This window comes from Dasypus novemcinctus, chromosome 7 (genome assembly GCF_030445035.2).
Source record: "Dasypus novemcinctus isolate mDasNov1 chromosome 7, mDasNov1.1.hap2, whole genome shotgun sequence".
NCBI lineage: Eukaryota > Metazoa > Chordata > Mammalia > Cingulata > Dasypodidae > Dasypus > Dasypus novemcinctus.
Window position 1 is genome coordinate 35850659 of NC_080679.1, and position 17415 is coordinate 35868073.

Below are 17415 nucleotides of genomic sequence, written 5' to 3' on the forward strand. Positions count from 1 at the left end.
CATCTTTTCGTATCGCATTGGCCATTTGTGGATCTTCTTTGGAGAAATGTCTATTAGTATCCTTTTCCCACTTTTAATTAGGTTATTCATCTTTTTGTTGTTGAGTTACAGCAATTCTTTATATATTATTGATATTAAACCCTTATTAGCGATATGGTTTGCCATTATTTTCTCCTATTCTGTAAATTGTCTTTTTCATTTCCTTTTTAGTGTCCTTTGATATGTAAAAGAGTTTAATTTTGATGAAGTACATTCTACTTTTTCTTTTGTTTCTCATGCTTTTGATATCATAGCTAAGAAATCACTACCAAATCCAAGGTTATGAAGGTCCCCTTCTCCGCCATGTGTTCTTCTAGGAGTTTTATGTGTAGTTCCTTGGTCCATTTAGAGTTAAATTTGTATATGGTGAGAAGTAGAGGTCCGACTTCATTCTTTTGCAAGTGAATATCCAGTTTTCCCATGCACTATTTTTTGAAGAGAATGTTCTTTCCCCAATTAATATATTTGAAACTCTTATAAAAATCAGTTGTCCCTAGATGTATAAGTTTATCTCTGTATTTTCAATTCTATTCCATTGGTCTCTTGTCTATCTTTATGTTTTGATTACAGTGATTCTGTAGTAAGTTTTGAAATTGGGAGGTGTGAGATCTCCAACTTTGTTCTTCCTATGCAATATTGATTATGCAATTCCATATGAATTTAAAGATCAGCTTTTTTTAAAGATCAGCTTTTCCATTTCTGCAAAAGAGGTGGCTGGGATTTTAATAGGTTTTGTGTTGAATCTGTAGATCACTTTGGGTAATATTGACATCCTATCCGTGAACATGGGATGTCTTGCTATTTACTTAGGTCTTCTTTTATTGCTTTCAGGAATGTTTTCTAGTTTTATACTACAAGTGCTTCACCTCCATTAAATTTATAATTTATTCCTAGGTATTTTGTGAACAGGATTTTTTTTCTCATTACGGTTTTTCTTTAGGAGGCACCAGAAACAAAACTAGACCTCCCATGTGGGAGGCAGGCACTCAACTGCTTGAGCTACATCCTCTCCCTGCTTGTTTTTTCTCATTGTATGCTTGTTGTTTTTTGCTTATTGTTTTTGCTTACTGTCTGCTTGTTGTCTACTCATTTGTTTGGCTTCTTTCAGAGGTGCTGGGAATCAAACCTGGGACCCCCCCATGTGGAAGGCAGGTGCTCAACAGCTGGAACCACATCTGTTCCCAGGATTGTTTTTTGTTTGTCTTAATGTTTATTTTATTTATTTATTTCTCCCCACCCCCTCATTGTTTGCACTTCCTGTGTCTACTCATCTTTGGATTGCTTTTAAATGTCCATTTCAGAATATTCTTTGCTGGGGTATAGAAACACAAGTGATTTTTTGCATTTTAATCTTGTAGTCTGCAACTTTGCTGAATTTGTTTATCAGTTCTAGTAGTTTTCTTGTGGATTATTTGGGATTCTCTATATAAAGAATCATGTCATATGCATATGTAGATAATTTTATTTTTTACTTTTGAATTTAGATGTCTTTTATTTCCTTTTCTTGTATATTTACTTCAGCAAGGATGTCTAATATAATGTCAAACAGCAGGGGTGAAAGATGGCTTCCTTGATTTGTTCCTGAACTCAGGGGGAAGGTTTTCAAACTTTCACCATTGAATATGTTAGTTATAGATTTTTCATATATATCTTTTATCATATTGAGGAAGTTAACTTCTATTACTATATTCTATTACTTAATGTTCTTATCATAAAAGGGTTTTGAATTTTGTTAAATGGCTTTTCAGAATTAATTGAGATGATCATGTGATTTTTTTCCTTCTTTCAATTAATGTGGTGTGCATTAACTGACTTTCTTATGTTTAAGCAACCTTGCATATTAGGGTTAAATCCCACTTGATCATGGTGTCTAATTCTTTTAATATGCTGTTGGACTTGGTTTCCCAATATTTTGTTGAGAATTTTTACATCTATATTCATATGAAATAATGCTCTGTAGTTTTCTTTTCTTGTGGTATCTTTATCTGGCTTTCGAATGAAAGTGATGTCCTCACAGAATACATTAGGAAAGGTTCTCTCCTCTTTAATTTTTTTTAAAAAAATTGAGCAGAATTGGAGTGAAGTATTCTTGAAATGTTTGGTAGAATTCCCTTTTGAAGCCACCTGCTCCTAGGCTTTTCTTTGTTGGGAGGTTTTTCATTACTTAGTTCATCTTTTTACATGTTTTAGGTCTCTTGATATTTATTTCTACTTACATCAGTTTCAGTAAGTTGTGTGTTTCTAGAAATTTGTCCATTTTCCCTAGAATTTCTAATCTGTTAGCATACAGTTGTTAGTAGTATTCTCATATAATCCTTTTAATTTCTGCAGGATCAGTGGTAATGTCCCCCCATCATTTTGGATTTTGGTTATTTGCATCTTCTCTTTCTTTTTCTTTTTCTTTTTTTTCTTTTGTCTGTCTAGTGAAAGGTTTGCCAATTTTATTGATCTTTTCAAAAGACCAAGTTTTGTTTTCATTGTTTCTCTCAATTGTTTCTCTATTCTCCATTTCATTTATCTTCACTCTAATCTTTATTATTTCTTTGCTTCTACTAACTTTAGGTTTAATTGGCTCTTCTTTTTCTAATTTCTCCTGATGTGAAGATGGGCTATTGATTTGGAATCTTTCTTTTTTTCATATGCAATCATAGCTATAAATTTCCCTCTGAGTTCTGCCTTCACTGCATCCCATAAGTCTTGGTATTTTGTGTTTTCATATCTGTTCATTTTAAGATATTTCCTAATTTCCTTAGTGATTTTTCTTTGATTCATTGGTTGTTTAAGAGCATTTGATTTTTTAAATTTCCACATATTTCTCTGTTTGTGTTACTCCCATTTTGAGTTCCTTGGGCTTTTTAGATGTGTATATTCGTGTCTTTCCTCAATTTGGGAACATTTTGACCATTATCTCTTCAAATAGTCTTTCTGCCTCATTCTCTTTCTTTTCTCGTTCTGAGGTTTCCATATAATGGATATGTTTGTAAACTTCATATTGTCCCACAAGTCCCTTAGACTCTACTTACCTTTTTATTCTTTTGTCTATCGGCTCTTCATACTGTATAGTTTCAATTATCCTGTGTTCTAGTTTATAGAATAATTTCTGATTCTTCTGTCCATTCATATCTGCTGTTGAACACTTCAAGCGTGTTTTTAATATCCATTGTTCTGTTTTTTATCCCCCGAATTTCTGTTTGGTTCCTTTTTAAAATTTCTAATTCCTTCTGTTGTTCATAAATCATCTTGATTTCCATTATGTTCCTTTAGCTCGTTGAACTTATTCAATGAGCTAATCAAAGACTTTGATTAGTTTTTCCATTGTGCTTCCTATGTGGTTTTATTTTTTTTCCTTTGACTGGGCCATCTCTTCCTGTTTCTTTGTATGACTTGTGATCTTTTATTGAAGTCTGAACAGTGGATAATTTTGATGTGCTTACTCTGGAAGTCAAATTCTCCTTCTCACCTAAGGTTTTAGTATTGATTGACTGTGTGTTATGGATCTTTTTCAATGCTTAGCTCAGTTTACACTGAACTGCAGAACAACACATGATTAAAAAGGTTTAGTTCCAATCCAAGGTCCACAGAGAAAATGTGGCATTGGTGTGGGAAAAGTGGCCATGGTGGCTGATGGGTACAGGGAATGGGAGGAAGAGATGAGATGTGGAGGCGTTTTCAGGACTTGGAGTTGTCCTGGGTGGTGCTTCAGGGACAATTACCGGACATTGTAGATCCTCCCAGGGCCCACTGGATGGAACGTGGGAGAGTATGGCCTATGATGTGGACCATTGACCATGAGGTGCAGTGATGCCCAGAGATATACTTACCAAATGCAATGGATATGTCATGATGATGGGAGTGAATGTTGCTGGGGCGGGGGGGAGTGGTGGGGTGGGGGTGGTGGGGTTGAATGGGACCTCATTTTTTTTAATGTAATATTTTTACAAAATGAATTAAAAAAAAAAGAAAAAAAGAAAAAGAAACAAAGACAAACAGGCACAGCTAGTGCAAACAACAGAGGGGTGGGGGATAAATATATAAAATAAATCTTTAAAAAAATCACACACACACACACACAAAAAGGTTCAGTTCTTCTCAGGTCCCTCTAAGCTTGCCTCATGCACTGGGTGTGCATAGTAAATTTCAAGAATTCCTTCCTCTGTGTGAGATTTTCTCTTCCAAAAGAGGCTTTCTTCTTTTCCTAGTTCTTCCTCCCAAGGCCCCAGGTTGTGCTATTTGTTTGCACAGCCTTTTCTCCCTGGCAGCAGTGAACAGTTATATTCCATTCCTGCAGGCTGGTCTACCTTTTCACTCTAGCTTTCAGCTTGAATATTTTTTTAGGTTGATTGGTAAAAAATTTCTGCTTTGAAATTTTTTAAACTAAAGTAAAAAGCCTTATAATTCACAGTATATTAGATATGTTTGGAAGTTACATACTGTATATGAACATCCTCATAACTATCTCATGGTAATAAAAAACCTATCTCGTGAATATGCTGAAAGCAAACTCGAGGTATCCGAATTCTAAGGCTTTCTTAGTAAGCCACAAACTGTTAATACTCCAAAACCTTTGAGAGCACTATTAAGATCACCTGAAAAGAGAGTGAATTACATAGAAGGGAAGAAAAAATAGTATTAGGTCAAAAGAATAGAATTGAATTACAAGATATTAAATTTATTTACAATGTAGAACATCATTTGAATACTAGTTAGCAATAATCCTAGTGATTAGCCAAAGTCATAAGAATGAAGTTTATAGATTTCCTTTTCCTTTGAAGTAGCAGTCTTTATCAGCCTAGCACACAGTTCCACAAAGTAAAACTGAAAAAATTATCAAGCTATTCATAAAAATTATAATCTATAAACCAACAAGAGGCAGAACACCATCAATTAAAGAAAGCCAGGGCTCAATGTTGTCTCCTTAGTTAATTCTTAAAATGATAGAAAGAGATAGAATAATAGTCAGTATATGTTTCCTTCACCAAAACCAGTAATTTACATTATAGTATCCTAAAAGGATTAATTTAGAATACAAGGTCACTGGATTTTGATTATAAATGGCATGCGGTATTGAATTCTCTATTATTTAGGAGTTGGGCTCTTACCTGCTTGAAAAGATTATATATGAAGCGATAGGAATCATCATATTATCTATATTAGTCACTCTGACTGTTATTGAGATTTTATAAATGGAGGATTATTGTAGACACAGAGCAAGTAGAAGGGTGGGTTTGTGTGGGCTATTAGGAATTGAATCAATTCAGGTGGGGACCAGGTTTAAAAAACCTCAACTACCAGATTCCAGATTCTATGGACTTTGTGGATGTTCCCCAGAATCTTTGGGAATATCCCTTGGGAAAATAACAATTAATCTCATGGTTTGCATCAGGCACTGCCAGTTTCTCAGGATAGCATTCTTGTCCAGACGTATATAGTTCCTGGAATGCAAATAATCCCTTTGCTTCACAGTAACACTGGTTCAAGTATTTATTCTCTAATTTATGGGTTAGTCAATATTTTAACCCCTGTTGATGAATTCATTTTACTATTCAATTTTATATAAGGATCTAATAGGACACAGAATATAAAAATAGATAATACCTTATTTTCTAAGTCATCAACACTAGAGATTTGCTTTAATAAGGAGAGGAGATCAGGGTGAACCATAGACATGGCCATCAACCTAATCACTGTATGACTGGATTGGTTAAAATTATGTTAATGTAGTATGATTATACTCCTCTAATTATAATGATGATGACAATAATAGTTGTTATACTATCATTTATTGAACATTCACTATGGATCAAATACACAGAAAAACATGCCTTATACATGTCGTCATTTAATTCATCAGCCACCTTTGAGGTAAAATATCATTGTTTCTGAGATTAAACATTAGTTACTTGTACAATATTGCCAATAAAAGGGTTCACTTCAAAATCCATCATTTTTTTTAAGATTTATAATTTATTCCCCCCCCCACTTCATTCCCTCCCCCCACCCCGCCCCTGTTGTCTGCTCTCTGTGTCAATTTGCTGTGTATTCTTCTGTGTCTCTGCTTGTATTCTCATTAGGCGGCCCTGGGAACCGATTTTGGAACTTCCGGAGTGGGAGAAAGGCGATTACTCTCTTATGCCACCTCAGCTTCCTGCTATGTCTTCTTATTTTCTCTCCTGTGTCTCTTGTTGCTTCATCTTGCTGGGCCAGCTCTCTGCATCAGCCAGCACTCCTGTGTGGGGTGGCTTTTCCTTGTGGGCCAGTTTGCCACATGGGCCACCTTGCCTCACCAAGAGGCCCTGGGCATTGAATCCTGGACCTCCTATATGGTAGAAGGGAGCCCAAATGGTTGAGCTACATGCGTTTCCCCAAAGTCAACCATTTTAACCTCCCTTTATATATTGGGGATATTAATCTTTGGCTTCTGATATATGTTCAATGTAGTGTCACAATTTGTTATTTATCGTATTTGGTTATTATAATTTTTTACCATAAAAATGCTTCTATAAATTTATGTAAATAAATTTATCAATCTTATCTCTAGTAATTTCCTGATTTTGAATCAGAGTGAAGAAAAATGTTCTCATGCCAGGTTAGAGAGGTAGCTACTCATTTTTTTCTGGTTCTTATATAGTATCTTAGATTCCTAGGACTTCTGTAAAAAAGTACCACAAACTAGATGGCTTGAAAGTAGCACTTTCATGGGCTTCAACATAATAATTACCAAAAGTTATAAAACCAATAATTTAAGGAACATTGCTATAAACTTTAAATGGAATGCCTATTTTATATTTTGAGCCTTGTGCTCATGGGAAAAATTGCCCCTCAAAAGGGAAAGTAAGTATTTTAGTTTAACAGTCACTGTAAATTGGTGGTACCAATTTACACTCTCATCGGCATTTTAAGAGTGACTGTGGTGAGATCAGCTCAGTGATAGGTTGGCTGGAAGGGAAGGTGATGCAGAATTTAAGAAATAAAAGGATAGAAAGAAAGACACAAGAGAGGCGATAAAGATGGGACCAGGGGACTCACAACTTCAGGAACTGAGAGCCTCCACCCTAGTTTCCACATTGTGTTTATTGGAAACTACCGAGCAGCTGTTTGCTATCAGAACTGCAACATCATCTACAATAATAGGGAACAACTGCAACATCTACAATAAGGAACAGGTTGTACAAAGTTCAAGTACAATCTAAACTCTTTTTCCCACATGGCTGTCTCTCCATATTTTTATCAATATGTGTTATTGTCTGTGTTTTTTGGTTTTGTCCATTCAAGTGAGTATGTAATGGTGCCTCATTATGCTTTTAAGTGCATTTACCTGATGTAAAAAGAGGTTAAATACTTTGGATATGTTTTAGTGGCCATTGTGATGACATCTTTCATGAAACCTTTTTTGAATTGTTTGCCATATTTTAATTTTTTTCTTTTTCTTTTTAGTATTTATATGAGTTTTTATAATGTAGTCTGGATTTGAGTCCTTTATTGTTTGTTTCCTATTTCATTGATTTCTACTCTTTATAGTAATTTTATTTTGTTTATTTTATTTCACCCCTTTTTCTAGACTCTTGTGGTGGAAACTTATGACTTTGATATTAGACCTTGATTCTTTTTAAATGCTCTTGATACAAGCATTTACGAAATCTATAAGCATTGTATTAGCTATGTTTTACAATTTTTGATATCTTGTTTTTCCACTTTTCATTATACTACACAATGTTGCAAAACCTCTGAGTTCAAAATATTTTGCTATTTTCCTCATATCTTCTTTTATCATGGATTATTTACATTTATTGTTTAAATTCCAAATAATTTTTCTCATTTTTCATTGTTTTTATTTTATTATTAATATTTTCTCATTTAATTCCACTGTGGGCAGAGAACATACTCTGTATAATTTCAATCCTTTTAAATTTATTGAGACTTTTTATGAAACAAGACAATGTCTAACTTGATGAATTTACCGATACACTTGAAAAGAATGTATATTCTTCAGTAGTTGGGCAGAATGCTCTATAAATTTGTATAAGGTCAAAGTGGTTGATAGTGTTATTCAAATCATCTGTGTCTACAGAGTTTTTTCCATTTATTTCCATTGTAAATACTCATATAACTGGTTTGAAATCTACAAACTTGCATTTTAGTTTTATTTGCCCCTTCTGTTCTTTTTTCCTTTTTTCTTTCTTTACATGTTTGGGATAAGTCACTTAATTCCTTTAATTTTATATTTTCATTTTTCTTAGAATACACATTTTTCTTTTTTTTCCATTTCATTATTCCTTTAATGTGTACACTTTCACCAATTCCCACGCAGTCATGTAACCATTAAAAAAGTTTAATTACTATTCTTTTTTCATGCTTTTTTAATATTGTTCTCAATTATTTTACTTCTATACCTTTAAATCACACAAGGTACTCATTTTATTGTTGTTGTAACATCAATTTTTTGTTGTTGTTGTTTACCAGTTTTCCACTTTCTGGTGTTATTCCTTCCTTCCTAGTTTTGTGCCTCCATATGTGATTTTTTTTTTAATCATGTTCAAACCCTCCCTTTTAATTCTGATTTTTTCTATTTTATTTAATTTCATAGACTAAAATTCTCTAGTAATATTCTCCAACTTTTGCTTTCTTTAAAAATATATCAGTGAAGTATTTTTAAATCCTTTCTGGTTATCACTAATATCTCTGTCACTTGTTTTGTTTTTATGGACTATGTCTCTTACTTTTTAGTTACTTGATTCTGTTTTTAAACATGTTTCATAATTTTAGTTGAATGTTGTGGATTTTTTAAAAGGTACTGGCGCTGGCGGTTCTATATTTCACCAGTGTCAAGTTTGATTTTGACAGGCAGATACAACACCGGTGGAACACAGCGATCCTGTTGAGCTTGGTAGATTTTGTGCATTTCAGCTCTGCTTTTATACCTGGAGTAGGATTTTACTTCTAGGGCACGTCTCTCTTTCCTAGACTGTGGTACTTTTGTGGCCTTTACTTAAGCCTGTGGTAATTACCAAGGCTCCTCCACCTTGGCAAGACATATACTAATGCTAAGCCTCTTCAGCAGAATGCAGCTACTTATATGTTCTCATTTCTTACACTTTCCAGCTTCTTACTTTTATTTGATGGGTTTCTTGGAGTCTTGCCCAGAGCACATGCAGTTTAGGAGCCATGCAAGGCACAAACGGAATATGAATGCAGATTCCTGGCTCACTTATCTAAAGTTCTTTCTTCTCCAGGATTCTGTCCCGCAAGACCCCCCTGCACTCCAGGCTCTGAAATTTGACAGCTTGATTTGGCGAGTGTCGCTTTCTAGACAGCGGCGCCTCTCGGCTAGATGCCAAGGCCGCGGAGCCCCACACGCGGTTTGCCCAGGTTGGGCAGGGCTCTAAAGCGCCCAACCGCATCTTCGCTGCCAGGCCGCGGGAGGAGGCACAGTGGCGGTGGCGGTGGCAGTGCCAGCTTAGTCTTGGAAGCCGTCCCCGAGCCCCAGGAGTGTCGCGGGACTTGCGGGGGTCCGGGAGGATGGGACACCGGGAGCAGTGGAGCTGAGAGCCCAAGGCAGTGCTCAGACTACAGTGGGCGTTCCTGCAGCGCGGGGTCTTGGCTACCAGGGCAGCAGAGGCAACAGCAGCATTTCTCTTTTCCTTTACTTCCCTTCAGCTTCTTTCCCTTACTCCTTCTGCTACTCTCCCACCCCTCTCCACCCCTTACTCCCGGTCTCCCTCTTTTTTTCCCTTTCCCTTAGGGCATTCTTTCTTTAGTTCCAGTTGCAGCAGCGACTGCGGGTGCATCAGATTGTGCGCCCAGGTAAAAGATCCGTTACCGCTTCTGATAGATACAGGGGCGTCTAGCACCTCCCTCACTCCTTAGGTCTCTTGGGTGTAGAGGCAGCCTCAGCCAGGAAGAGGTGGGGAGGGGGTCTCTGTGTGCTGGGAACAGGCAGAGATTGGCTGAGCTGTCCAGTCTCCCATGTGGGAGAAGCGTCATTCCCGGCGTCTCCAGGTGTCACCACGGAGCCAGGCGCCGGTACCTAGGCTGTAGAAGATGGTGAAACTTTGTTAGGCCTGGAAACGTGAGGGTTGAATTACTTGAGACAAGTATACGTAATTATACAAAGATTATATAAGGGTAATTTGAGGTGCACTACCGCAGTGAATCGAGTGCAGGCAGCTTGTTGTGGAGTGAGGGGAACTTTGACATAAATAATTTTCCTGTCAGTGTTCTAGAATCAACTTGAAGAGAAGAAGAAAAAACAAGAATCGGCTTGAAGAGAAGAGAAAACAAGGTTTGACTGGTGGTAGTGGAGGGTGGATCATGAAGAGAGGAGAATGCATCTGACTTTTAGTCTTTGCTCCTTTATTTTCTTAATTTGTTTTTTATAATGAGGAAAATCAAAAGCTACATCCCTAATTTATCTAATCCATTTTTCTTTCTTCTTCATAAAGGTTGCTTCAGGACTGCTGTGTTGGCTCACTTCTTTCTTCACCCTTGTCTTTGTCCAAAGATAGAAATTTCAAGAAAGTCTGTGTAAGGGGACACAAATAGTGAGGTCAGTGTTTGGAGAAAGAGAGGGAGTAAAGTGACTGGAGTCCAAAAGACCATCATTGAAAATTGAAGAGTGGATTTTAGCCTGCAGTGTACTGACAGGCTTCAGAATTTTGTCTACAAATAACACACTGTGAGTAGTAACAAGCCCAATGCTGGACCAGACCCGGATTGAAAATGGCTGCAAACTGACATAGATGTTTCAAGTCAAGTGAAACAATAGAGATAGAGAACATTTTTTAAATTTAAGCCATGTTATATAAAATGTCCCATTCATGAGCCCTGTTTAAAAGTATAGTTCTGCTGCTTTGTCAATTCACACACACACACATATGTGTGTGTGTGTGTATATTTGTGTACACATGTGTTTGTGTATACACACACTTTTAGGAAGTAGATATATGTACTTTTTTAAAAAATTATTTTATTTATTTATTATTTATTTATTTATTTATTTCTCTCCCCTCCCCGCCCCCACCCTGGTTGTCTGTCCTCTGTGTCTATTTGCTGCGTCTTCTTTGTCCACTTCTGTTGTTGTCAGCGGCATGGGAATCTGTTTTTCTTTTTGTTGCATCATTTTGTTGTGTCATTTCTCCGTGTGTGCGGCACCATTCCTGGGCAGGCTGCACTTTCTTTCACGCTGAGCGGCTCTCCTTACGGGGCGCACTCCTTGTGCGTGGGGCTCCCCTACGCGAGGGACACCCCTGCGTGGCAGGGCACTCCCTGTGTGCATCAGCACTGTGCATGAGCCAGCTCCACACGGGTCAAGGAGGTCCCAGGTTTGAAATGCAGACCTCCCATGTGGTAGAGGGACGCCCTAACCTCTGGGCCAAGTCCACCACCGATATATGTACTTTGAAATGAATCTTTGGGAATTAATACACCATGATTATCTGAATCACTCCCCAATGAATCTGCACACACAAATGCGCACATATAACCAACATGGAAGAAAATATGTGTTGTTTTTACAGTCCTAGTTTCTACGAGTGATCACAAGGCCATGGCTGATGTTTATACATTTCTTTTCCTATTACAAATTTCATACTTTCTTTATGTTCATCTGGGTCCTTAGCTGGTTGTGTTACTTGACCAGCTGGAATAACACACCTTTATTTTTGCAAGTTCTGCATTCTTAGTAACTATACCTATTTTTAGATGTCTGTGGTCTGCCATTCACTTTTACCATGGGGCAAGAGGAGCCTTGTAGAATATTCTGGGTTCCAAATACAGTCCTTTGAGAACCCCATTTTTAAAAATCTGAAAAAATTCCTGGCTCTAAGAACTGTGTCAGAGTCCAGTAAAGGGGGAAAAAAAAAGTAGTGTTTTATTTAACATAGAGAAATTACTATAAGAAATAGGTTAAATAGGTATTGAAGGATGGAAAAACCAAAAGAGGACACTGAAATAAAACAAAGACTGCAGTTGCCTCTCCTAAGGTTGGGACACCAAAAGAAAGAGTATGGTTATTTGAGCCTGGAAGTTTGAAGAAGAAATGAGATCCATACCTCTGACAAAAAGCTTCTACTTAGCTGGTGCTGGTTCCTCAGGAGTTCTGAGAAAGGATCCAGGGAACTGGGCCAAGATATCTGAGAGGGGCTTACTTGGTGGTCCTGGTGTCTCAGGAATTTAGATAAGGTAATTCTGATGAGGAAGCCCCACCACTTTTTACTAGTATTGCTGCTGGATTTTCTCTGGGTTCCTGGCTATGTTACAAAAATGAATTTAAGAACATGCCAGTTTAGTTAGGCCAGTGGTTTATTAAGAAAAAGAGAGAAGACAAATGGGATAAAATAACAGATTTTGGGTTCCCAGTATACTTGTGGGTTAGTTCAGGCAGAGAGAGGAAAAGGGCTAAATAGGGCTAAAAAGGGTAAAAAGGACTGATTTACAGACTCCAAGCCCCCATTATAATTACAAGTCCCCAGGTCTACTTGTGTGCTGGTCAACACCAGGAGAAAAACGGCATAACAGGGGAGAATGAAAAAGCATTGATTTAACTTCTGTGCTTGCTTTTTAAACCATCAATTACCCTGCCCCTTGTTAATGTTTGGGGTGGAGTCCCAACTGTTTGGTGTTTTAATTGGTTACCCAATCCATCAATTCCTTCTGAGGGGGGAGGGTTGGCAATGACAAGCCCCTTGATAATATTCAGGCTTTTCCTTGATCCCAGACAAAATCCCGCTCCAAATGGGAAATTCTCGCGAGGTTCTTCCAGCAGCTGTTTTGTGGGGTCTTTCCCTTAGGGATGGTTCCCATGGCCACATGTTTCACAGCTGTGGTTTTCTGCCAGGTCCCAGATTCATCTTTTTATTCCCTAATCTAACCTTCAGAGGGTTTAAACGTTTATTCTTAAAGGGAGGCTGAAGGACAATGGATATTCTTCTGTAATTGCTTCCTGCTGGTTAGGGGCAGTAGGCGCTGCCTGACAAGGTATAAAACCTTCTTGCTATTCTATCATGATTGAGGGAAGATGAATCTGGCCCTGTGGGTGGAGCTGAATGAAATCCCCAAAGTCTAAAGGCATTGATTCTGGAAAAAATAAACTGAATTAGAATTTTGAAGATATATGGTCCTGCTAAAAGGATATTGGACCACAAGAGTAGGAAAGGCCAGGTGCCTGCAAAGTCTGCCTCTTCCCGAAGTTATGCTTTATCTTGCAGGTTTTGAACACTGTTTAGGACCATTTCAGAGTGATTTACATAGAGATAGCATTCCTCCTTAAGAAACAGGCATGTTCCTCCCTGTGTTGCTGTTTGCATGTCAAGTGCCTTGTGATTTTTGCAGCCTCACAGCAGCAAGAAAGTCTCTTTGCTGTCTTAGAACTTTAAAGGCACAGCTAGTTTCTTCTATGCTGTTAGTTATGTTATTAGCTCTAGGGAAAGATTGTAATAGATAGCGGGGTTTGGTATTAATTGCTAATCTCAGTTTTCCATGGTGATGCTTATGCTTAAGACAGCTAAGAGGGGAATGAAAAGAGACATTGCCCTTTTAGTTATTGTATAGGGAGAAACTACAGGAAATGAAAACAGACAAGATTTCACGAGGGGTGTCTGGCTTGCCTTCCCCCTAGCAATAGATGTTTGGGCTAGAGTTAGAGGGAACGCTGGCTTTGACACAGACTACTTAGCTTTGTCTCTTGTAGAGGTAAAAGAGGCTGTCCAATGACTAGCACTTGTACATCCCGTCAGGTGCTTCTGGTGACCTGGCACTTCCTTAGGCAGCTGGCTTCACTCAGGATAAGTATACCCAGCTGGGAATTCCTTTAACTTTAACAGCTGTGGGAGTGATCAGAACTACAGAGTAAGGCTTCTTCCATTTCGGCTCTAATTGAGAGTGAGGCTTGTTCTCCTGCCAGGTTTTGATCAGAACCTGGTTTCCAAGTCCTGGGTGAGGAAAGGTTACCCATAGACCATCTTGAGGGGGGTAAGCTGAAGTGGGTCCTAACCACCTCTTTTACTGTTCCCTTCTGGAAAAAACTTAACCTTGGTAGGATGGCATGTGGGTCTGCCAGTCTTCCCCAGGGTATGAGTGGGACAGGTTCTGGAATAAGGGCTAGGAGGGAGACATGGGTTAAGCATGCTATTAAGTACTTAGAAAAAGTTTACCAGGACTTTTAACATGTTCAATGTTCCTCTGCAAATGATCTAGAATAGAAAATATATAATCACCAGGTACATATTTAGAATAAGAGAGACAGAGGTGTAGTATTTAATAATAATTAATGCACTAACCAATGCATAAGTTTCTCTTTGAGCTGCAAGTTAATATATCGAAGTTTCAGGTTGCATTACCATGCATGGTATCTCTCCATGGGAGCAGGCCATAATGCCAGTTGTGTTTAGGTTCTACTTACATCACTCTGGTAATCACTATGCCCTTCTCATAGCCAGCATGCTGCAGCACCATTGACCCTTGAAAGAAGCTAGGAAGGTAGGTTCCAGTATTCCACCAGCCTAGTGCATAGCACCCTTCGGCACTATAAAACAGTGCCAGTTTAGAGGCAATATCTGTTGTACATCTGGGCATATTGAGCCATCACTGACTGCTGCAGGAGTACAAAACTGCAACATAGCCTCTATTCACTTCAAGAGCACAACCAGAGATGTAGTGGGTACCATTATTGTTTTAGGGGTCAGTGACCAACCTAATCAGTGACTCAAATGGAAAGGTAAAATGCAATGTATTGAAGACCAGGTTTGAATGCACAAGAGAGTTAGACAATACTGAAGTTTATCTCTTTTAATCTTTATATATATTTCCTAAACACTTCCAATGCAATGTATAAAATCAAGTGAACTTAACTAATTTAGTACTTTGCTTTTTACTTTTATACCTTTACCATGAAGACATTAATTAACAGGTATTTTACTTTAGCAGTACAGGAAAAACTACTTTCTTAATTATTTCATGAAAACTGAAGATTCCCAATGGAATCAAGATTATCTTTACCACTACTTGAATATGAAGATTGAGGAGGTGTCTGACAGGTTTCCCTGCTATGAAGTTCCTTTTTGCCATTAATATCAATTTAGGTTTCTAATTAGTAATGGCTTCCTGGAATTAGTCATTTAAAGGCCTCAGTTTAGAAGATAACTTCCTGTAATTAATCATAACCACATAGACTGGTTGCTTTACCTAAAATAAGCTTATTAAATTACAATTAGCAACCAATGAAATTTACTTTATCCATTTAAAAGAGGACAGATCTATATTTCTTTAACTTAATTTCATGAGACATGAACTTACAACTTTAATCATCTTAAAGATTTAATACATATAATGTTAATTTATATACTTGGTATTTTATAACCCTAGGGAGATAACATCTAAGTGGAATAAAATTGAAACTGAATAATTTTAAAGGTATACTGACTGCTAGGTTCTGGAATAATTATAATTGTTTATTTTAAAAGATCTTTCCATAGCTTTCAAGGACTTTTCTTTATTTATTGAAATTTGGTAATAGGATTATTAACCACCCTTATTTTAAGGCTGTTAAAAGATTTAAATTGGGGGTTACAGGGCAAACTGATTTTTAATTCCCCAGTCTAGAAGGTAGAGTTTCAATCTGTCACACCTCTTTCTTCCCCCATAGCTCTTGCAAAGAGAAGAAGGCCCTGGAGGTTGGACAGATGAAAGAGTTTAGAAAACCTCTAAGGGAGTCTGCTGGTAGGCTAGAGAGCTTGCCCATTATTCTAAGAGAAAATAAGCACTTTTATTAACCAAGCAACTAGAGCAATTTTAACCAAACAACTAAAATTTTATTAGTTAAGTGATCTGGCATCCAAGAGTGCAAGTCTGACTAAGCTTTTACCACTTTAAGCCATTGGGAGCCACTGCTCTTGTCTTGTGTCCTGAGAATTTAATCCAGACCCCTGCTAACAGGCACCCCCATGGTAGTCCTAGGTCATAGGAGATGCCTGGATCCCAAATTCAGACCAAAGCATCCAAGCCAAATTTGTGGAAGATGTTAGAAGCTGTTTCCCAAACTGAAGCACCTGATCCACTTAAGTCTTAGGAGGCATTTGGCTGCTCTGGTTCCTGGCACCCCTGGAATTTTAGGTTAAAAACTGACCACACTGTTATTCAAACTGAAGCCCCCAAGCTAAGTCTTGGGGAATGTTTGGCTGCTCTCTGAGCCGAAAAGTCCAAGACACTCAAATCTTCAGAGACATTCAGAGTCATTGCTCTGGTTCCTGCCACCCTGGGAATCACAGAGCCTTTGTCACCAGGTATTCCCAGGGTGACCTAGACTTGAGAGATGCCCACACTAGATTCTGGACAGAACCTACCAGGCTGCACATGTGACTTTTCATGGAAAAGCAGCTTGAAATCCCTCTTTTTTCCACCTATTCTTACAAAGGTCTTAAAAAAGCAGTCTCATTTATGGCTCTCCCTGGGAATCTTGCAGTTAAATCAGACAAACACTTGCCAAGAAATTAGAGATTAATTGTTCCAGCCCTCAGCCTTGGGGGCCCTGAGGCAATAACCTCCTCATGCCATGGGTGGAATCAAACATCATTAGCATATGCATCTTCAGTTTCTAAAACATTCCAAAGCCTTTACAAACCTGAAATGAGAAATTTAATAGTAGGAAGTAGAAAGATTAAATGTTCAGTCAAGGTGAATTATGGACAGTCCCTGGTCGAGGACCACCTTGGGAAAAGGAACACAGGTGGCCCCATGGCACCACCTCAGCCCTGCCCACCGCCACTTTCCCACCCCATCCCAGACCAGGGAGCTGGGTGTGGTCGGTAGGAAGGTAGACTGGTGAGGCTCACACATCAGGGGTTATGCCAAGCCCCCAGCCTTCCACCATGGCTGCTGCCACCGAGGGGTGAAGGTGGGAGAAGGCAGTGGCAGCCAGGCCCAGGAGCAATGTCTGTGGCTGCTAACAAGGCCAGGGCGTTCGAGTGGAGACGCCCAATCCAGCCTGGAAAAGGCAACTCTATTGTACCCAGAGCTCAGCCCAGGCCCCCTCTTTCAGCAGGGCACTGCTTTGCGCCCTCTCCCTGCAACCTTGCCCTCCCAGCTGGGGTCAGGTCGAGAGGTTCTGTATCCCAGCCTCCTGCCTCAGCCTGGGATTATGTCCTGTGGTGGCCTGTAGGGGAACCCATTAAAATGGATAACCAGAAAAGGACATTGAACAGGCTGTAATTCATAGTTTAGACTCACCAATACCTCTTTCTCCTGGCTGGCACTCCCCAAAAGATGTTGCCGGATTTTCTCTAGGTTCTTGGCCATGTTACATAAATGATTTTAAGAGTATGCCAATTTAGTTAGGCCAGTAGGTAATTAAGAAACTGAGAGAAGACATTTAGGAGAAAATAACAG